This window comes from Pelmatolapia mariae, linkage group LG6 (genome assembly GCF_036321145.2).
Source record: "Pelmatolapia mariae isolate MD_Pm_ZW linkage group LG6, Pm_UMD_F_2, whole genome shotgun sequence".
NCBI lineage: Eukaryota > Metazoa > Chordata > Actinopteri > Cichliformes > Cichlidae > Pelmatolapia > Pelmatolapia mariae.
Window position 1 is genome coordinate 31,003,713 of NC_086232.1, and position 23,749 is coordinate 31,027,461.

General features: G+C 38.5%; 1 pseudogene; it reads right to left on the reverse strand.

Moving 5' to 3' along the window:
- Window positions 1–535: 535 nt before the first annotated feature.
- LOC134629328 (von Willebrand factor A domain-containing protein 7-like) lies at window positions 536–22,656 on the reverse strand (annotated as a pseudogene).
- Window positions 22,657–23,749: the final 1,093 nt, after the last annotated feature.

The window sequence follows — 23,749 nt, forward strand, 5'->3', positions numbered from 1 at the left end:
AACTATAATTGTAAAATGACCTTCCAGTCTCCAGCTGAGTAATAATAACTACATTATTAATATGCTTTGGAATCCAAATATAGAGGCAAAGTTAAACCACTCAAAAATAATTTAGCACACTTCTAACATATTAAATGATGGTGTTTTTTCTTGGTGCTACAGTGAGAATCCAGATGCTTTCCCTGGTTTGTCACTGGAACTTTTTCCTGTGCTTTAGTCCAGTTGCCAGGGTGTTCCTGGGAAAACTAACCTCTACAAGAAAGATTTCTATTTTAAGGAAATAACTGTTTCTGGAAAACTGCAAGTTTATCCAGTCAATATGGCACACTGAAGCTGTGAGAAATAATGAGTTCACATCTGTTCATGTTTTCAATGTAAGAAAAATATAAAATAATTCTCCATTAATGACCGCAGTAACACCATTATAATCTGTAACCTCTTTAATAATGAGACAATTACGTGATACTTGTAAATTGATTAAAATCACATTTATTTACATTTTAATTAAAGTGAACATTTTTTTTTATATGTATGTGTTCTTATATATATAATGTTGTATTTCAGTAGGTTGTTACAAATCTTCAGTGGTAACACACAAAGAAAGGGATGTCTGGATTGGTGACTTCTCAGAGACAAGAAAGAGATACCAGGAGCAGGTATGAAAAGGAAGTAATTGCTGTTTAAATGATACTGTGGAATGAAAAAGCAGCTTTCGAAACTAAGAAATTGCTCCGTTAAGTGGACAGGTTGAAAAGAATTTGATACTGTATTTCCACCTATGCAAAGACTGACTGTAGAAATATAAGAGAGAACATTAATGCTGATTTTATGTAGTGGAATCACTTTATAATCTTGTTTACTACATAATAATTTATTCTGGTAAAATTACAGAAATTAACAGGCCAAAAAGTTAATGCATTTAAAGTGTTTACAATTTAAACACAAAAATATGCCTGGGTAATAGAAGGTGTTAGTATTTAAAGATACTTTTCTCAGTGTGTTGCTTCATAGCCAGTTCAGCTCAGCAATCAAAGATGGGTCACTTGGCTCATATGTCACAAATTACAAATACAGTGCAATTTCCATTTGTTCTCTTTTACTTCCAAAGTACAGGGAACACAACAGTGAGCCAAATAATGGTTGATATGTTCAAAGTTTGCCCTCCAGTGGATGTTGTGTGAACTGCAGATGTAGTTGAGGCAGTAATTGTAGTTACAGGGGTTGTTGTCGTAGGAGGAGGTGTGGTAAGCACTCTAGCCTGTCCCACACATGTCCCCACATTTCCTACACTATCTACAGCAGTCAGCTCTACAATCGGTGAGCAGCAGGAGGCAATGTAGTAGTGATGGGAATTCTGGCTCTTTTTAGAGAACCAGCTCTTTCGGCTTGGCTCACTAAAAAGAGACGGCCCTTTTGGCTCCTAAGCGGCTCTTCAGGTTGTTTTGTTGCTTTAATTAATTTATTATCAACAACAATATAAAATTATGCACAAAATGAACTACTAATGTAAAAAAATGTTGTTGTTTTTTTATATATGTTTATTATATAAATATTCTTTTATTTATTCACACCACACAAAATGTAAAAAAATAAATTATAAAATACAAAAAACAACTAGTTAAAATTCAGCTTTTAACTATTTAAATTTTCAGATTTTTCCTTTTAAACAGATTTAAAATGAAACAACACAAGACACTACAAACCACAACACAATAAAATATTGATTAAAATATGCAAAAGAAAAAGAAAAAAAATGAACCCCCAGATCTTTAATTAAGGGAAAGGTTGGCATTTAGAAATATTAATATGTGTTTTATCTTCCCATTGCACTGATGGGTGCACAGTTCTCAGGTGCCTGTACATGCTGTTTGTGGAGCCGGCTCTATATGATAATCTTTTCTTGCAGACTCTACACTCTGCCTTTGTACTGTCAATAAGATTGAAATGGTTCCAGATTTGGCTTCTTTTCTTGGTGTCACTCATTTTCTTTACTGTACCTTTCTAATGTGACAATGTTGTCTCTTGTTGTTGCTCCCGGCTCTTTCTCTCTCTCTCTCCCTCCTGCTCTTTTCGTGTGCTACTGCTGTTGCGAGTGTAACTACCACCCCTCCCGTCTCTGGTCAGCGCAAACACAAGGCTGACGTGCAGCGTGAAGTGAAAAAAAGTGAGAGAGAGGGCAAGAGAAAGAAAAAAAAAAAAAAAAAGCCCCATGAGCATCGTTCACTTCAAAGAGCCGGCTCTAAGAGCCATTTCGTTCGCGACCGACCCATCACTACAGTGTAGGTAACCAGCGTAATATTCTCACCCCCCACTTCAGCCACTGTGCTCATATTCAGAGTACCATTCCCTTGCCGAATGGTTACACTCTCAATGCCAGTTCCATTGATGCCATCAGGGAAATGGCAATGAACTCCCACTGGGAGGAAGCACAAAGCAATGAAGTGGAGGCACAGGTTGATGTGTTGACTACCTGGCAAACTGGACGGTTAACATCTGTCACCTGGAGCCAGAGAAATAAACAGGATGAAGAGAAACAGGTTGGGAATGTGTGGTAGCAGTTATTAAAGATAAAAAGAAAAGAACATAATCAAATCTTTGCATGTCAGTTAGATTCAGTTTATCCTGCCTCCAAAGTATTTCTTGTTAAGTCTCTGTCTTTGTGGTAATTGCTCTCACATTTCTGTCTTATTTTAGTAGCCTTTTGCATTTAGTTTTACTTCCTTTAGCTCGTCCTTGATTGTTTGCACTTGTTTGTTTACCAGCCTGTTCCACATTCACCTAATTATTCGTTGTTTATTAATATCCTCAGTTCTCCCTTTGTCATTTTTGTGATATCTTTCTCATGTGTATTTCTTATAAATAAGAAAGACTCATGAGTCTGCATTTGGGTCCTTGTCTAGCAACCCATAACAAACAATTTAACATCAGTAATTCAGAAGAAAAGTATGACACACACTGTTATTTTTATTTTTGAAATAAAAGTAACAAAAATATGTATTTCTTTTTGATGCATTATGTACGTGACCATTAATTATTACAGAATTAAGAATAATGTTAAAAAATATTCCATTGAAAAATATCACCTAGGTCCCAGCCCCCTCGGGACCCTATTAACGCTAAGTAAATGAGAATGGATGGAAAATATCACTCACCTTAGCAGTCACAGAAAACCTGAGAACTACATAGTTGATGTCGGTGGCAGCGGCGTTTTCTGCCTCAATGGTGAGGGTCACGTCTGTTCCTGATGCAGCACTGGATGGAGCCGTTAGGGTCACGGTGCCATTGGCTTTACCTCCACTGCCTGCTACAGTAGTAACACTGCTGGGTGAAGTGGAAGAATAACTGCGGTCATTGCTGACTCGCACTGTAAATGTCTCAGTTGCAGAGTCAGTTATAACTCCATCAGTAGTTGTGGCGACTGTGAAGGGGATGGAGATAGTGGTGCCCGGCTCGATGTTGGTATTATTGGCTTGGGCCTGGACAAGAACAGAGAGAAAGAGGAGCAGGGGAAGGAAAATATTATTTTTAACATTGTTGACAACAATATGTTGATATGACTTGGTCTATAAACAATAGTAGATGGCTATTACAAAAATTAGAAAAAGTGAAAAGAAAAATCAGTGTAAAAATCTTTCAGTTTGGTGAGGTTAAAGATTCTTCAGAAAGCACACATTAACAGTTCTCACAGTGACAGAGATGCTGGAGGTCTTGATCTGTGTGGATGCTTGTCTCTGGAAGCTGCTTGAAGTGGACATGGAAGTGGAGCTGCTGTCCTCTCCTTTCAGGATAAGCACAAATTCACCTGCTGGAATTCCACTAAATGTCACCAGGAAATCGCTGCTTCCTAATGACTGCATGAGACAGGAAGGAGCAACATGCATTGTTACCAGATCAACAGTAACCAAACAATAAAGAGCATCTTTACTGCAGGGAAGGGCAGGTGCTAGGAGTATTTATGGACATCGCAGCAGGACATTCATGTATTTAAGGTTTGAAAATTAGCTGCCATGAAATAGAGTGGCAAAAATTGTCTACCTTTGTTGTATTAATATAAAGCCCCTGTCATAGAAGATCTTCATATAGCCTGGAAAAGTTTGTTTTGTAAGATTCGCCTCCAACCTTCCTTTTAACTGGAAAATTCTTGATAGAGTAGTTTTAAAACAGCCATCTAATCATCTGCAGAGCAATTGTTTATTTGAAGAGTTTCCGTCAGGTTTCTGTTCATCACAGCACAGAAACAGCTTTAGTGAAGGTTACAAATGATCTTATGGCCTCTGACAGTGGACTCATCTCTGTGCTTGTCCTGCTAAACCTCAGTGCAGGATTACAGTGATTAGAGCATGCTTTAGGTATTAAAGGTACTGCGCTGCAGTGGTTTGTATCATATCTATCTAATAGACTCCAGTTTGTTCATGTAAATTGGGAGTTTTCTTCACACACTAAGGTTAAATATGAAGTTCCACAGGGTTTGGTGCTAGGACCAATGCTGTTTACATTATACATGCTTCCCTCAGGCAGTATCATTAGAAGGAATAGAATATATTTTCATTGCTATGAAGATGATACCCAGCTTTATCTATTTATGAAACCACACAGACACCAATTTGTTAAGCTTTCCATCCATCCATCTTCTTCTGCTTATCTGGGGCCAGGTCGCAGAGCTCCCCAGCCACCTCCTCCAGCTTGTCCAGGGGACCACCAAGGTGTTCCCAGGCCAGCCGAAAGATACAACCTCTCCAGTGTGTCCTCGGTCTGCCCCAGGGCCTCCTGCCGGTGGGACATGGCCCCAAGATACTTAAACTCCTCCACTTGGGGCAAGAACTCATCCCTGACCCAGAGTGGGCACTCCACCCTTTTCCGGCTGAGGACCACGGCCTCAGATTTGGAGGTGCTGATTCTCATTCCCACCGCTTCACACTCAGCTGTGAACCGTTCCAAAGCGAGCTGGAGGCCATTACCTGATGAAGCCAACAGAACGACATCATCTGCGAAAAGCAGAGATGAGATTCTGAGACCACCCAAGTGAAAGCCTTCCGCCACTTGGCTACGCTTAGAAATTCTGTCCATAAAAATTACGAACAGAATCGGTGACAAAGGGCAGCCCTGGCAGAGCACCTTAACCCACCAGGTCTTGTTAAACTACAAGAATTTTTTTAAGATATAAAGAACTGGATATCTTCTAATTTCCTGCTTCTAAATTCAGATAAAACTGAGATTATTGTACTCAACCCTTAAAATCTCATATGTCATACTACCTTGGGATGGCATTACTTCGGTCTCCAGTAACACTGTGAGGAATCTTGGAGTTGTTTTTGTTCAGGATATGTCAGTCAATCTGCATATTAAACTAATATGTAAGCCTGCTTTCTTAAATTTGTGCAATATCTCTAAAGTATCTCTAAAGAAACATCCTGTCTCAGAGTGATGCTGAAAATCTTGTTAATGCATGGATTGCTTCTAGGCTGGACTACTGTAATTCTTTATTATCAGGATGCCCTAAAAAGTTCCTGAAAAGCCTTCAGTTGATCCAAAATGCTGCAGCAAGAGTACTGACAGGGAGCATATTTCTCCTATATTGGTTTCTCTTCATTAGCTCCCTGTTAAATCTAGAATCAAATTTAAAATCATTCTCCTCACATGCACGGTCTTGAATAATCAGGCCACATCTTATCTTAAAGACCTCATAGTGCTCAAATTATGGAGGTAATTATGGTGTTCCACAGGGTTCAGTGCTAGGACCAATTCTGTTTACATTATGCATGCTTCCCTTAGGCAGTATCATTAGAAGACATAGTATACATTTTCACCGCTATGCTGATGACACCCAGTTCTATCTATCTATGAAGCCAGATAACACACCAATTAGTTAAACTGCAGGAATGTCTTAAAGACATAAAGACCTGGATGGCCGCTAACTTTCTGCTCCTTAATTCAGATAATTCTGACATCGCATCTGATGAAGACCCTCGAGAGGTTGGTTCTAAACCATCTGCGCCCCCTGGTGAGGTCTTCATTGGATCCGCTGCAGTTTGCTTACCAGCCTGGCATCGGGGTGGAGGACGCCATCATCTACCTCCTGCACCGAGCTCTGACTCACCTGGAGAAGCCTGGAAGCACTGTGAGGATCATGTTCTTTGATTTCTCCAGTGCTTTCAACACCATCCAGCCACGACTTCTAAGGGACAAGCTGGAGCTATCGGGAGTGGACCACCACATGTCCCAGTGGATACTGGACTACCTCACAGAACGTCCACAGTATGTGAGGTCACAGGGCTGTGTCTCTGACACGCTGGTCTGCAGTACGGGGGCCCCACAGGGAACTGTGCTGGCACCGTTCCTCTTCACCCTCTACACTGCAGACTTCTCCATCAACTCCCCACGCTGCCACCTACAGAAGTTCTCTGACGACTCTGCCATAGTCGGCCTCATCACAGGTGAGGACGACTCGGAGTACAGACAGTGGACTCTGGACTTTGTGGACTGGTGTCAGCAGAACCACCTGCTGATCAACGCCGGAAAAACCAAGGAGTTGGTGGTGGACTTCCGGAGACGCAGACCCACCACACTGACACCGGTGAACATCCAGGGAGTGGACATTGAGATAGTGGACTCTTATAGGTACCTGGGTGTTCACCTGAATAATAAACTGGACTGGAGCCACAACACTGATGCTCTTTACAGGAAGGGTCAGAGCAGACTCTACCTGCTGAGGCGGCTGAGGTCATTTGGAGTACAGGGAGCGCTTTTAAAGACCTTCTATGACTCTGTGGTGGCATCTGTCATTTTTTACAGTGTGGTATGTTGGAGCAGCGGTTTATCGGCAGCTGAGAGGAAGAGGTTGGATAAACTCATCAGGAAGGCCAGCTCTGTTCTGGGATGCACCCTGGACCCAGTGCAGGTGGTAGGAGACAGAAGGACTCTGGCCAAAATAACATCTCTGATGGACAGTCTCCCACCCCATGCATGTAAATGTTGCTGAACTGCAGAGCTGCTTCAGTGACAGACTGCTGCATCCTAGATGCATGAAGGAGCGTTTCCGCCGGTCCTTCCTCCCTGCAGCTGTCAGACTGTACAATCAGAACTGCTCCCAACAAACACAGATGTCAACATCAGCGCTGTAACAACTTCTACTGTTATAACTTGCACATTACTTTTCTCAGCTTATATATACAACTTATTGGAAGTTACATGTCTACTTTTTAATGCACAGGTACAATAAACAATCTGCACTTTTCTAATTATTCTAAATATTCTTAACTATTTAAACATCTTTCAGTATCCTGCTCCGTTTGCACACTATGTGTACGCTAATTTAAACAACTGTACAGTACTCTGCTCTGGTAACTATTGTCCATGATGTAAATATGTAAAAACTGTGCTTCTGTTCTGTGTCCTGCTCTGTTTGTATATGTGTGTTTTTGCTGCTGATACAACCAAATTTCCCCTTGTGGGACAATTAAAGGATTATTCTATTCTATTCTATTCTATTCTATAAAACTGAGTTTATCGTACTCGGCCCTGAAAATCTTAGAAATATGGTATCTAACCAGATTCTTACTCTGGATGGCATTACTTTGGCCTCCAGTAACACTGTGAGGAACCTTGGAGTCATTTTTGACCAGGACATGTCCTTCAATGCACATATTAAACAAATATGTAGCACTGTTTTCTTCCATTTGTGCAATATCTCTAAAATTAGAAAAATCCTGTCTCAGAGTGACGCTGAAAAACTAGTTCATGCATTTATTACTTCCAGGCTGGACTACTGTAATTCATTATTATCAGGATGTCCTAAAAACTCCCTGAAAAGCCTTCAGTTAATCCAAAATGCTGCAGCAAGAGTACTGACAGGGACTAGAAAGAGAGAGCAGATTTCTTCTGTATTGGCTTCCCTTCATTGGCTTCCTGTTAAATCCAGAATTTAATTCAAAATCCTGCTCCTCACATACAAGGTATTAAATAATCAGGCCCCATCTTATCTTAATGACCTTGTAGTACCATATCACCCTATTAGAGCACTTCGCTCTCACTCTGCAGGCCTACTTGCTCTTACTAGAGTATTTAAAAGTAGAATGGGAGGGAGAGCCTTTGATTTTCAGGCCCATCTTCTTTGGAACCAGCTTCCAGTTTGGATTCAGGAGACAGACACTATCTCTACTTTTAAGATTAGGCTTAAAACTTTCCTTTTTGCTAAAGCATGTAGTTAGGGCTGGATCAGGTGACCCTGAATCCTCCCTTAGTTATGCTGCAATAGGCGTAGGCTGCTGGGGACTCCCATGATGCATTGAGTTTTTCCTTTTCAGTCACCTTTTTCACTCACTATGTGTTAATAGACCTCTCTGCATTGAATCGTACTTGTTATCAATCTCTGTCTCTCTTCCACAGCATGTCTTTTATCCTGTCTTCCTTCTCTCACCCCAACCGGTCACAGCAGATGGCCGCCCCTCCCTGAGTCTGGTTCTGCCGGAGGTTTCTTCCTGTTAAAAGGGAGTTTTTCCTTCCCACTGTTGCTCATAGGGGGTCATTTGATTGTTGGGTTTTTCTCTGTATGTATTATTGTAGGGTCGACCTTACAATATAAAGCGCCTTGAGGTGACTTGTTGTTGTGATTTGGGGTTATATAAATAAAATTGAATTGAATTGAATTGAATTGAATTGCTCAGCCTGCTGGCTTACTTGTGGTTCCTAGAGTATTAAAATGTTGAAGAGAAAGCAGAGCCTTTAGCTTTCAGGCCCTTCTTCTGTGGAACCAGCTTACAGTTTGGATTTGGAAAATCCTTATAAAGAGACACCCTTTCTACTTTTCAGATTAGGCTTTTTGATAAAACATATAGTTAGAGCTTAATCAGGTGTCCTGAATCCTCCTTTAGCTTCACTGCAATAGGCATAGGTTGCTGGGGGCTTCCCACGATGCAGTTTCTACTTCACTCACTATTTTCACTCACTGTTTTCATTCACTATGTGTTTATACACCACTCTGCATTTAATCATACTGTCATGTAAAGGCTGTGTGCAGGCAGGGGTGGTGGTATGGAGGACCCAAACTGCAGACATTCGGAGGCAAACGTGAACCCAAACTCAGCTTTATTGCTGGATGGCAAGGGATAACAGAAAACTAAACAAACTGAGAATACAGATAACTAACTGGCAGGCAGATGGACAAAACACACCTGGTAGGATGATGGAGATTGCGACACAGACAAAGGAAAACACAGGGCTTAACACATACTCTCTTGCACAGTATGTCTTTTGTCGTGTCTTCTCCTTTTCACCGCAACTGATCAGAGCAGTCTGCCAGAGGTTTCTTCCTGGTAAAAGGGAATTTTTCCTTCCCACTGTCACTTGCTCATAGAGGGCTGTCTGATTGTTGGCGCTTTCTCTGTATTATTGTAGGGTTTTCACTTTACAATTATAAGTGCCTTAAGACAACTGCTGTTTTGATTTGGGCCTATATAAATAAAACTAAATTTAATTGAAATTTAATAGAACGGGAGGACAACATTTCAGCTTTAATTTAATCAAGTACAATAACCTGTGACATACCTTCAATGATCCTTTGACCTCTGTGGGACCTGAGCTATCAAAAAGAGTGAGCTCAGTGACCTTTACTGTGTCACTTCCTGTCACAGTGATCAAGATGCTGGTATTACCACCTGAAATTGGGGTAAAGAGAGAAAGGTAATGTAGACGAGTATCAGTATGACATGCCCCGAGAGAGAAACGCAATCTGCACAAATAAAAAAGGGAAGTCACAAAAACAGACTTTACCAAAACATGATGGACCATAACATTTTTGGAGACTTTTTCAGGGCTGATGATTGTAGTTTAAAAGACGAAAATGGACAATGCAGAAAAAATGCCTATCACAAGAGAACTTTACAAACTATGCAAATAAAGCAAACAATGACCATAAAGGTACCCTGACCTGAGAGAGGACGTCCTTCCTTGAGACTAAAGTCCCCATGGACTCCCTCAGACTCTTCGACAAGGTTATAAATGAAGTTCACTGAACTTTGACCTGACAAGTACAAAACAGATCAGAAGGCAAGTATGCAAGTATGGAGTATTCAAGTTCAGTAACAGACACAGACCTAGTAAATAAAATCTTTGAAAAACATCTCATGTAACTGTAATGAAAGTCAGCTTTCATAATACTGACCTGTGACTTTAACAGAGTAGGGGTTGTTTGAGCTAACACTGAGTTGCCATAGGCCCAATTCATTATCAGTGTTGAGGCTTAAATGACGCAAGTTTCCTGTTTTGGTGAAGGATGCCAAAGGACCACTGGACTGACTGGAAGTCTGAGTTACACCTGATAACATGAGAGGGACAAACAATTATAAAGATATTTTCATTATGATGACATAAGAAGCAAAAGATTGATGTGTGACACCTAGTGTAAGAGCCAAATGTCTCTTAATTAAGAGGCATTTGTGATGACAAAACCTGTGGAGCTGGAGAGGCTGAAGGTGAGAGGAGAGTCTCCTGTGATGTAAGCTGTTATGTTCTGTAATGAGCCATCAACAGTAAAATTAAAATTGTCAGGCCTTCCAGGATTTCTTGATGCCTGAAAAACTGTCACCTGAGAGAAGAAGGAGAGAAACATCACATTTACTCACACGGTGTGATCTTCAGTCAGATATGATTCTCTTGATTGATGTCTTACCACAGCGCTGGCTGATGAGTCTACTATAACACTGGTAGCCAGAGAGAGTTCTGACTTAGTGACCTGAATGGCCTGACCTCCAGAAGCTTGAGCTAGGTCTTGGTATAACTGGGCACCAGATCGACTCATTACACGTGGAGCCACACCCTGAGAGGTTCTGCGGCGCCGTCGACCTGCTGCACTGCCTGTGAGCATGAAAGTAACCTGCAAGCATGAGGACAAAACCTTTAAAGTTCGATGTTGTAACTATCGAGGACTAAGCCTAAATGCCAATGAAAAACATTTGTTAATATGAAGACGAAAGGTGAATGAGAAGCAACGAGCTAGGCCAGAGGGTCCAGTCTGGCAACAGCTTTCAGGCCTGTTAACTTTGAGAGAAGCTGAAAAACATGAAAACAAAAGGAGGGTGGAGGACAGAAAAAGTATGAAGGTGTGTGGGGCACGTAGTCATTTATATATGAATGTGGTCTCTCTGATACATCTTTTCCAATTAGATGGGAACACAGTATTCAAATAATTTTAACGCGTTAATTTTAAATAGTTTTAACATGCCAAAATTTATTGACTTTTTAAGAGCACGGATATTAGAAAGCAACTCTTACCTCAGATTTGGTGCTCTCTATAAGAGAAATAATGGCACTTTTCAGGTAGGCATCTTTAGCTGGAGCATCAGTGAAGAGAAAAATCTCAGAGAAGGGGGGAGCTGCTGTCAGTGCAAGCTTTTGTTTGCAGGCAAGACAAAAGTGTTATAAAATTGTTGTTAGATCAATAATTAAAAGTGAAATCAACAACTACCACCCAGTGGATGGTTATAAAAATGAAAGCTATATTGCCAGTAGTCCAAAGTAAAGGCTTAAAATAAAGGAAGGCATTAGTTGATGCTAAGATAAATGTGGGATTAAAATTGTTATTTTCAATAATTTTCAATGGCCTTAGGAGCAAATGTCAGTTTTTGCATAGCATAGCCATTTTAAATGAATTAAAGGAGTTCAGTTAATTTAAGATGACAAAAAAATGAATATGACATGACAAATATGAGGTATATTCATTCAGCACAGCAAAAATGGCATGAGAATTAAAAAAAAAAAAGCCTGAATGGCACAAATGTCCTAAGGCTATAGGACATTTATATTTTTAAAAGTAATTTTCCATTTCACTCTAAGTTGAATATGAGATTTATTTTCTTTAATAGTAGAAAACAACATGTTTTACTGTTAACACCTGTAGTCCAGACAAGGCCATTTCTGGGATATCTCCTCCTCCAAGTGAAAACAGACTGTTGATATGACCTTTGAAGACGTCTGCATTCGCTGTCGTAACCAGCGGTCCAAAATCTGCATAAAAAATACATAACATTATAACAGTATAACAAGTATTTACTTTATTATATTCTTACTTAAGTGAAAGTTAAGTTAAAATAAAGTTTAATATAGTTTTAAAAAAACTCACAAATTTAGTCAGAAGCAGCATAAAGTCATAAAATGCTTTTCAAACAATAATGTGTTTTCCGATGTAATAAATGTAAAGTAAAACAACCTACCTGGGTCATTGAAAGGTACCAATAAATAACCAGAGGGTTCCTGTTCTGTTCCCCTTTTTCTGTCAATGATCTCAAAAGAAACCCTCTTTGCTTCATCAATGTCATCACTCATACTTCCTGTTGTGTCCATGACAAAACACAACACAGGAGACTGGGAGAGACCCATCAGTCTGTAGAAACAAACATGAGAAAAAGCAAATTACATATTGTCATTATTGATGGGGTTAAATGGGGAGAAAATACTGTAACATACTGGGATGCAAATTAATTTGGTTGTTGTGTTATTAATTTTTTTTTGTGTTCAGAATTGCCACTTAGTTAAAGCAGAGATACTCTTACACCTGCAACAATATGATTTACTGAATTTTCTTGAATGCGTAGTAGCCTAGAGGCTGCAAGGCTCGTCAATTATCTCAGCTACTTATGACACAGGCGGTGCAGACGCAAGAGTGTGTACAGTATATGTGTTTGCGTGTCCAGTGGTGATTGGTGTTATTTTGGTCTGACTCCCTTAGAAGAACCAGGTCTTACAGCTCCCAAATGGATCAGTCAGTGTGACTTGGAGCTTTCTATTTTAGCATAATGTTTATCTAGTGTTTTCATAAGAAATGTCTTACTGGGTCTTTTGATTTACAATAAATGTACTTATTTTTATTTGAGTTGCAGAAAGTCCTGTTATACCTGCAGTTCTTTTTTTTTCTTTTTTTTTTCTTTTGCAAGATAGCACTGCAGCGGCAGAAGTACTTGGCTCAAAACAGGACAGCTTTCCAGAGTCAGTGGATGACATCTGGAAGAGAGAGGGCAAGTTCTCCTCCAGCTGCATAGAAATGCTGGCGGTCTTTTGACATCTGTGCAGGGTTGCTGTTGACTCTGCTCTAGTGGATATTTCATTTTGCATGGAAATACTTTGCATTCAGTTTAGCAGTCTTGAAATGCAGCTAGATGCTGCTCCTTTGCATGGTGTGCCCACCAAAATAAAGTACCACCTGTGCCTGCATGGATTTTCAGTTGAGTTGAGCAGGAGCTGCTCTCACCAATGAGAGCTGGTTCTTCTTGTTCACTACAAAATACATGCCAGCTCATGTGGGGACAGGAGATTTGCAGCACAGAGAGTGAATGAGACAAGTGGCCACAAATATGGCTAATAAAGCTGGCTTTGCATACTCAGGTGCCCTCCGATGGGACATCTGCAGTGGCTGGGGATATTGAGAGAGAAATGCATGTGCATAGAAACATCTTCTATGTCTCCATGAAGACTTCCAGGTATGACTAAAATAAATAAATTTGATTAGTTTTGGAGTTGTACATCTCTGTTCCTTGTATTCCGTGTCATGCCTTTATTATTGTTTTATTTGTTGTTTTGACTGTTTTGCTCTATAGAATATGCAGTGGGAATGTAGAGGGAGATGAGTAGTGAAAGTTTTGCCTGGGTTAATTGTGCGTCGATCCATTGGCAATGCCTCAGGGCTCCAGTATGTGGATTCGCGCGTCTCCTCCTTCAATCAATACAGATGAGTGAGAGTGAGAGCTGCGTATCTGTGCCATTCTGTCAACTCTCCTTACTATTTCCCCTGTTTAAGGTAACTGCCATCCACAGAACTGTATAAATGTGGCAGCATGTGTTACTGTTGATTATTAGCCCATTATCATTGTTCATTGTAATAAAAGAGGTGAATTGTGCACTGTTTTTGCTGAGAAGTACCAGTTAAACTCCGTTGCTGTGTACGCTAGTTTTCGCTAGTACTCCGCCATACTGTGTCGTGATTTTTCTGTTACTGTCTGTATAGGTTAACTACTAACTAACTACTGAACAACATACAGTATTTTAAGTACAATTTAGTTGCTGTGGAAAGTTAGTGACTGTGTCAGCTAACATCTGCGAGTTAAAAAGATGTTTTGTCTAATGTTACAGTTAATGTTATCTAAAGTATTCTCATAAGCTCATACAGAGAATAATGGTGACTTAGTTTGGAAAGTGTTGTCCTGAGACTGAGTGCATCCATAAGAAAATTGTTTTGGTTGTATTACTTCTAAAACTCAATACAGATGAGTGAGAGTGAGAGCTGCGTGTCTGTGACATTCTCTCACCTCTCCTCACTATTTCCCCTATTTAAGGGCACAACACAGGCACTGCTGAACCTGCGTGGGCAAAAGGACTGCACCAGCTGGTGAGCGCTATCACCCTGAAGGGAGAACAATGGGCAAGTGTCTATTGGGATATATAATGATGCAGGACCCCAGAGCTGTGTCCCAATCTTCCATGTGCAAAGGAAAAAAATGAGCTTGTGGACTATCATGCGCCACCACAGTCAAGTCCATTTGTTTGGTCAAACTTGGGTTGGTAACCGCTGGTATGTCCCGGTAACCATGGATGGACTGTGCTGCTCAGTCCTGGTGGATGCACAGGTTTTCAGAGACCTTGTTAAGGTTTGATTGGCAAGAGGTCCATCCTACTGTAGTAAAGCTTTATACTGTCAGAAGCTCCATACTATCCAGAAGAATGAACCAACACTGTACTGACATCTGAATTTGGGGGGGGAGGGTATTGGTATTTTGTTTGAAATTCTAGTACTGTGACAGCCTTACAATGTACCCATCTCAACATCATGACAATGAGTTCACTGTACTTAAATGTCCTGCACAGTCACCAAAATCTCAAACCAATACAGTACCCTTGGTTTGCGGTGGAACAGGAGATTCACATCCTGGATGGGCAGCCAACAAATCTGCAGGAACTGTGTGACGTCAGCTGAGCGGTAAAAATTGTAATGAATTCAATGAAAAACAGTAGGCACTGTGGCATACCTTCAGATTTATTGTATATTCTAAGCTTTGACTTCAATTATCCTCTTGTATGAGACTACAAAATGCCTCAGATAGTTTATACCTCATGAAGTTTGTGTCTCCAGCAGCTAATCTGACATCCTCCAGAAGCTCCATAGTGGCACGAATAGCCAGATCAGCTGCGTCATTGTGACGGAAGCCATGACTGGAGTCAAGTGTATCCTTATTGATGCCCCCCACTGGATCTTTCCTGCTTGTGCGGTCAAAGAATCCACCGTGACTGCATTTACCTTGAAACGAGGATAACGTTTTTATCATGTCATCAAAAAATATTCACAAAATACAAAGGCTTTAACACAACACACCTGAACAGTCAATTTCTTCATGTTACCTGTGGGTTTTCCTGAGAAGATGAGGCTAAAGTAGCCTGAAGTCAGAAGTCCCTGGTTCTGCATGTCAGGCAGAATGTTGTTGGTACAGTTCTCTCCTACACAACTTCTGCAAGTTGGAGTATTTCGTCCTGTAGCAATACCAAATAACAAAAATTAATATGTGATAGGTGTATTAAAAAGTCAAACTTCTAACTAATAATTCTGCTGAGTTACTACTTAACAGTTTCTTTAAAATCAATTTTAAAACATTGCAACTATTACTTGAAATCGTGCATACTAATCATTAAGTAGCATGAAAAAAATGTCATACCTGCCAGGTTCTCAAGAGGTTGGTCAGGTCTGATCAGAGCACTGTATGAAGCTTTATTTTCCAGCTCCACCCAGTTACTGTGGCTGTAGAAGTCCTTGATATACAGAATTGGAAACTGGCTTACCACACCACTTTTACATTTTGTTTTAATTATACTATTCTGCCATCTGTTTCAAAAATTGGTAGGGAAATCAGTCCTACCTGTAAGGTGTGACAGGTTAGTCCTAGAGTCCACCTGCCTCTGTGAAAGTGTTCTAGCATAGCCTGGGCCTTCACCGCAGAAACACCTCGTTATCAAAATACAATAGATTATTAGATATAAGCTGCAATCATGTGGCTTGCAATGCAAAACTTTAATTTCAGTGTGAGGATAAGACTGTCCATTATATCTTATATATCACGTCTTATATTGTGCATTTACTTCATTTCCTACATTTACAACAACAAAATCGTTTTTTTCCGTTTTTATGGTTTGTTGAATATTGAATTACCATGTAACTTAATTTTATATCTGCATATTTAACATCTGCTATTTGCAAAAATCTTGTTTTCATTTTCCAAACATTTTTACATTTAACAGTAGAATATTTCGTCGTTATTCCAACTAACTAGCTGTGCATAGTGTGCAGACATTAAATCTCACCAGCAGGTGGTGCTAGAGGGTTTTTTGTTTCATTTTGTTTTTGCAAAAACTAATCAGAAGCAGGAAGTAACTCACTCTTGCGGCTGGGTCATTCCTGTAGTTGGGTGCCATTGGAGTGTATTTTGTATAAAAAATGGGCCACTATGCGTTTCTAAAAGCGTGTCTTATACTATTAGCCCTCCTCTATCATAGAAAAAAATGATATATATATCCAAAAATTTGCATGAGAGGCCTAAAATCCCATGTCCCCAATTATCTCTTCAAATTCAGTTATCAATACAAAAAGTTAGAAAAATCAGAAGAAAAACAATTCTGCTGCATAGCCTTACTTATAATCTGCATCAAGTGTTATTTTTTTTCCATTGATACACTTTTTGGAAGGAGATAATCCTCAAGAACCAGAGTAAATATCTCTCTTTCATCAATCTTTTCTTTTTGCTACGTTTCAGAATGGTTCATATACTGTATGTGTAAAAGCATAACGTGTCTACCCTGATACCCTTATTTACAGTATAAACAGATATTTTTGTATTTTTAATAATTTCTTTTATAAACATGTCAAAAATCATTTTTGTTGTCATCATGTGGTAGCCGTTTATGCATTACATGAGTAATAATGACTCGTATAATGACTTAATATCATAAAACTTACAAATAAAACATCCTCCCTGTTATTGTCCATCCTGTTACTTTATGGTCCTGGGTTGTTGACCATATGTTTTCTGTTTTTTGGCTTATTAGGTTCTCTCTGTTAATGAGCCTCAGATTGATTCCTAGATTGTTTAATATTTAATTTTTCACCTTTGTGTATGCCCTGTTGTGTTTTCAGTCTTGTGTGTTTGTCTGTGCCTTCTGGTTCAGTTCCTGCTTCAGTTCCTTTATTTTGGCAGCGTCTCATCTCTTGTGCCTGGGAGGTTTATTTACCCATGTCTTGTTAAGCTGGGGATATTGTAGTTTTTCCTCACAACTTGTTCCCTGGCTCTGTTTGACATATAATCTTTGAAGTTCCTGTTCCATACACATACAGTACTAGGTAGTTTTTTTTAGTTTGAATAATTTTTCAGTACAATCCTTTTAATATACATTAATTTATATTTTGGTATCTAAACCCTAAATATATCAGGCGGTGAAACTTTCCATGCAAAAGAAGACAAAAACTATTAAAAAAAATGTGTTTAACTGATAATAGGAAATAAAAGCATTTAAGATTTTATAGTTTCTAAAATTATTAAGTATTGTTATGTTGGTTAAGGTTGACTGTAAAAGAAAACTTTTCTAAAAATGTTCTTAAAATTCCTTTTTAACCTCACAAACTTTAATTGAAATGACAGCATACTTATATCCTCTTAAAATACATTTGCAGAGTATAGACAAGGACATTTTAGGTCTCAGAAAATGTAAATATGAAAGTTACTGTACTATTTTCCTATAACAGGGGAGATATTTGACACACTTTACGTGTGGAGAATTTGGAAAAAATTACTATAGCATAGTTCAACAAGCCATCTTTCAGATTAAGTTATAACATCATGGAAAATGTGACGTCGCACCAAAGGATTGGCCCGGTTATGGTTGAAGGCTAAATAGCTCAGTCTTTTTCATTCACTCCATACACATCCATCCTCCTTTTTTACTTCAGGGAAAGCTCTGTCTGTGATTATTTTAAATGAAAATTGAAATTAAATCGTTGATATGTCTTTGGTACTTTAACACATTTGTGATTTGTGTGGAAGATTTTCTGCATTGTATTGTATTCGCTTCTCAGATATACAACATTATCTGTAAGAAAATTACTCATCAGCCTTGCTTTGTGGTGTTTTATGATGCTTTTTAATGTCTAATGCATACTTGGGCAGCATTTACATGACAGGTCTTCTTTTACATTGTATATGTTTTCATTGATAGTCATTGATAATATGGCAACAGATGTAAGTGAGAGTGAAAAAAGTCTTTGCTGATTTTGTTCAGTTTTTTGACTCTTTCTGTATTTTGAAGGGAGTGTGTTAATAATGTCACGTGTTGAAGAGTTATCTGTCTGCGTAGCTGTGCCTACATCAGTAATGCCAAAACACATTGTCTATAAAACAATTATGTTGATTGTTTTCTGGCCTATATTGTCAAATTTTGATGTACCTGCTGTAATGATGTCCCGTCCTCCCTGGAAGGCCTCATCGTCAAAGTGGCGTCCTGCACTCAGCAAAAAACCCTGGTCCACTAGCCCGTTGCTGAGGTACATGGTAGCAATCGACGTTTCAAAGTGTCTGGTAGATGTGTCTGTACATGAACAGGCCTTTTTCACCTTGGCAGCAGTCAAGCTGTTATCAATCTTCGGAAAGGGATTTGTATATTAGAACATCTTAAACATGCCACTTTGATGTAAAGTAATTGTTTAGGATGTAAATATTTGTACATTACTTACTTAATCTATAAGTGAAGCAATACTTTATAATTTTCCAGCATGTTTATACAAATCAGCCATGGCATTGCTGCCTTCCTAATATTTTACTTTATTAAACAAAACAGCTCTGACTTACTGGACTTACAGGAATTCTGTGTCTTGTAATGACACCAAATTATTGACAGCAACTGGGCCTATATTGATTGCTTGGGCACATCTCAGGAATTTGTGATTGGATTAGGATCTGGGAAATTTGGAAACCTGTTTGGCGAAGTCAGTGTTTTTAGAAAAATGTATTTCACTTCATTTGTCTTGATTTTAATATTGTGGCTAACTGATATATTGCTCCACATATTACAACATTTGAATGTGAATAATGCATATTCTTTAGTTGGTGTTAAACAATACACAAAGCACAGATATCTGAACTTCACTGTTCTTGCCGTGTTTCTTTTTAAGAGTCTTTCCAACTCACAGTAAGACTGAAGTCCAGTCCTTTAGAAGCAGCGATATCTCGGCAGACCTCTGCTGTCTTTCGAAGGACAGCTATTCGTGTGATGTCACGGTGGGTGAAAGAATTTGAGTAGGAGAGTGGTTTAAAGCTACGAACGAGACACGGCAGGAAAAGTACCAGCACCACCAGAAGCATCACTATCTGTCTGGTAGTCATGGTCAAAAAGCAGGAGGGCAGGATGGTAATGCTGGAAAAAAAGAAAAACAGATGGTTTAATGTGCTAACGTCTTTTTATGGATGTTTTAACATTGATTCTAGAGTGGGCTGGCAGAAACAGAAAATATGTTTAAGCACAGAGACGTAATTTGCAGTGAGTGAGAAACAGTCCAACAGCTAGCCAGTAAAAACAACCGAGAAAGAAACAGAGGCCAAAAGTGGCAGAAAGCAAACAAAAAAAAGGAAAAGAACATTATCAAAATTTTTATATTTTTAGCAAACAGAGTAATTACACTTATACTGAAAGTTTACTTGCTTGCAAAATCTACATGTTAGCATAATTGCATTTTTATTTACTTTTGATCTTTAAACAGAAAACACTTGTATGTATACAATATAATTTACTTGAGTGTAAAACTGAAAACCTAACACTGAAGAAGGTGTAAAAACTGAATACAACAAGAGAAGTTAACTTAGGTAAGAGCAAAAGTAAAACTTAGTTTACTAAATAAAAAGTAGGAATTTTGTTGATAATGTTAAGCATATATTGTACTATCTGTAGTTTTTTCTAGTATAAATATTTTTGTGTCACATTTATATATATATATATATATATATATATATATTTTTTAAACTGTAGACCTGTGTCTGAGTCTGCATTGTGTCTGCCCTCATTCTTCCTCATAGATGTGTCACTGTTAAGCAGATGAATTTCATGGAAGAACTCCCACAAGCCTTCTTGCGTGAGAGTGTGTGGATATTTTTGTTTATATCAAAGCAACTAATATTTAGGAAGTTGCCAGTCTGTCACGCAGCTATCATATAGATCCAGGAATCCAAGAATCTTATGACTCTATGAAGACCAGTGATGGGAATAACGGCGTTACAAGTAACTGCGTTACTAACTGTATTACTTTTTCAGTAACGAGTAATTTAACTAATTACTATTTCTATCGTTACAACGCCGTTACCGTTACTAACAAGAAAATGCGGTACGGTCATGTTACTATTTTTCAACAAACAGACGGTTGAAGCTGTCTTCAGCTTACCGCATCTTATCTATCAGTTGCACGGAAGTAGCTGTAAGTAATCTGGGCGCTACAGCTTTAAGCAGCTGCGCGCACTCCTGCGGACGGCAAACACTTTCTGGCAGACGATCACTTTTTGGCCAGTGTTGCCAACTTATAGTGATGGGAATTCTGTCTCTTTTTAGAGAACCAGCTCTTTCGGCTCGACTCACTAAAAAGAGACGGCTCTTTTGGCTCCCAACGGCTCTTGAGGTTGTTTTGTTGCTTTAATTAATATATTATCAACAACAATATAAAATTATGCACAAAATGAACTACTAATTAGCGATGGGTCAGTCGCAAACGAAATAGAATATAATAAAAGATAAAACACAGTCAGTTGAATGTGATATTAATATTTCTAATCAATATTTTATTGTGTTGTGGTTTGTAGTGTCTTGTGTTGTTTCATTTTAAATTTGTTTAAAAGGAAAAATCTGAAAATTTAAATAGTTAAAAGTTGAATTGTAAATAGTTGATTTTTGTATTTTATATATATATTTTTTTACATTTTGTGTGGTGTGAATAAATAAAAGAATATTTATATAATAAACATATATAAATAAAAAACACATTTTTTACATTAGTAGTTCATTTTGTGCATAATTTTATATTGTTGTTGATAATAAATTAATTAAAGCAACAAAACAACCTGAAGAGCCGCTTGGGAGCCAAAAGGGCCGTCTCTTTTTAGTGAGCCAAGCCGAAAGAGCTGGTTCTCTAAAAAGAGCCAGAATTCCCATCACTACTACTAATGTAAAAAAAAAATGTTTTTTTATTTATATATGTTTATTATATAAATATTCTTTTATTTAGTCACACCACACAAAATGTAAAAAAACATAAATTACAAAATACAAAAAACAACTATTTACAATTCAACTCTTTAAATTTTTTTAAAAGGAAAAATCTGAAAATTTAAATAGTTAAAAACAACACAAGACACTACAAACCACAACACAATAAAATATTGATTAAAATATGCAAAACAAAAAGAAAAAAAAATGAACCCCCAGATCTTTAATTAAGGGAAAGGTTGGCATTTAGAAATATTAATATCACATTCAACTGACTGTTTTATCTTCCCATTGCACTGTTGGGTGCACAGTTCTCAGGTGCCTGTACATGTTGTTTGTAGAGCCGGCTCTATATGATAGTCTTTTCTTGCAGACTCTACACTCTGCCTTTGTACTGTCAATAAAATTGAAATGGTTCCAGATTTGGCTTCTTTTCTTGGTGTCACTCATTTTCTTTACTGTACCTTTCTAATGTGACAATGTTGTCTCTTGTTGTTGCTCCCGGCTCTTTTTCTCTCGCTCTCCCTCCTGCTCTTTTCATGTACTGCTGTTGCAGTGTAACTACCACCCCTCCCGTCTCTGCTCAGCGCAAACACAAGGCTGACGTGCAGCGTGAAGCGGAAAAAAAGTGAGAGAGAGGGCAAGAGAAAGAAAAAAAAAAAAAGCCCCATGAGCATCGTTCACTTCAAAGAGTTGGCTCTAAGAGCCATTTCGTTCGCGACCGACCCATCACTACCAACTTAGCGATTTTGTAGCTAGCGAGTTTTCAGACCCCTTAGCGACTTTTTTTTTTTTCTAAAAAGCGACTAGCGACAAATCTGGTGACTTTTGTTGGTGTTATTGAAGACTTATGACGACTTTTTGACATGAAAGCATGTATTGCTCTCACTCTCAATAAGCAGCGGGTGCTGCCGTGGTCACCTCACCCGTGCCAAAGCGCTCACAGGCGGCGGATAGTCCTCACGCAGCAGTCGCCTCCAGCTGCTGTCAGAGCAGGAGATATTTACACCTACGCGTCCAAACTGCAAATGAATCGCGCATATGCGAAGCCGTTGCTTCTGCACTGACTGTAATGCAGTCAGTATTTCCTTTACTGTTACTTTTTGTGGATCACAAGGCTTAAAACTACTTAAAAGCACGCACACACATAAAAAAGTACTATGCCAGAGTGCCTATTTCGGGCCCAAGCCCGAATAAAGGCGAGGGGTTGGAATTGTGACATTAAAAAAACATAATTGCTAAAAGAAATTTAATTTGTAGTTCTAAATATATTCTAAATGCCTTTAGGGTGTTTTTTTTTACTCACTTTGTGTCTCTTCCACGATGTTATTTCTCTCTCCTACAGCGTCGGTTACAATTACATAAGCATGACCAATTATGCAAATAAGGTGATGACATCATTTAGCGACTTCTAGCGACTTTTAGGACACCCAATATTTTCCTTACTGAGGAGTTAGCAACACTGTTTTTGGCACAACACCTGGAGCTTGGGGGCAAAACAGCATGAGCGCTGCTGTTTCTCTGAAGAACACTTAAGTAGTCGTGGTAAGCCAATCACATGACCACTTCAAGATGACAAAGCAACAAAACAAAACAAAGCAACTGGTGCCAGTTTTTAAATTGTGAAGTTTTGGGAGTGACGGCGAGAGAGAGAGAGAGAGAGAGAGACACCTCCTACTGTCAGACCTGCAGGTATCAGGCTTGTGATGTTCGCCTTTATAGTGGACAGAAACTATTTTTTTGGAGTGGCACAAATAATTTTTGTGGCATCTTATTGAATGCAGAACACCTGATTGTTATGTAAACAGTTTGAAATGGTTATAAAAGAAAGGGTAAAAGGTAAATGGCTGCAAATAACTTTGTTGTTTCCAAAACTTGTGCATATGATTTTAAAGTCAGCAATTTATATTTGCATTTAAAGTTATGAAATATGATTCAATAAACATGTTTGTGGTTGATACAGTAAAAAATATAACTTTTTCTACTCGGATTTTATGTTTTTTGTCTGATTGTAGATCAACTGTGTTAATACAGTATGTCAAAATGAAAACATAACTGTAAATTCAGACACGTGAGGTTGTGCTGAAAAGAATGATACCAAACAAGGCAAAGTAAATAGTTTTTAAAGGTGAAATGTAGAGCATCAAAAGTACACTCTAAAAAATGTTTTGTTGGCTCAACTTAAAAAAAATTGAGGTAACAATTTCCACTCAGCTTTTTAAGTTACAAATTTTGCATATTATTAAGTAAATCCAGCAAGTAATTTTTAGGTTTGGCTAACTCTACTGGTTCAACAAACCAACATGATTTACTTTGACCTCTAAAAGAATTATTAAGTTTAAGCAACATAATATTAATTTAGATTTTCTGGTAATATTGAGTTGACAAATTACATTAGTTGAGTTACTCTAACTTACTTTTTTACATATATCCTACTCACAATTATCCATGCAAATTGTTTTACTAGTTACTAAAGTAACTT